Source organism: Cariama cristata, unplaced genomic scaffold (assembly GCF_000690535.1).
Source record: "Cariama cristata isolate BGI_N322 unplaced genomic scaffold, ASM69053v1 scaffold27431, whole genome shotgun sequence".
Classification (NCBI taxonomy): Eukaryota; Metazoa; Chordata; class Aves; order Cariamiformes; family Cariamidae; genus Cariama; species Cariama cristata.
The window spans coordinates 10,068-10,393 of NW_009599097.1; positions in this window are offsets into that span (position 1 = coordinate 10,068).

The window sequence follows — 326 nt, forward strand, 5'->3', positions numbered from 1 at the left end:
CCTGCCTGGGGCCCAGCTGCCCCGCCGGGCTGCAGCTGCCCTTGGGCAGCCACAGCAGGGTCTTGGTGGTCCTTTACCCGCCCTGCCAGGCATGCGGCCGGGCATCCTGAGATGTTACGCGCCTGAAGCCGTGACTCCTGTAGACTGGTGTCTTGTGCCAGCTGTCTCTTGCACAAACACTGCTGCTGCCTGCTGAGGGCTCTCAGCCTGCTCTGCTTGCCACCTGGGCTGTCAAGCGGGGTTTGGGGAGGTGGTGGAGGGTGGCTCAGATGGTGCTGAGGTAGGAATGGAGCGAGAGGCTGAGCCTGGGTCCCAGAGATGAGGAG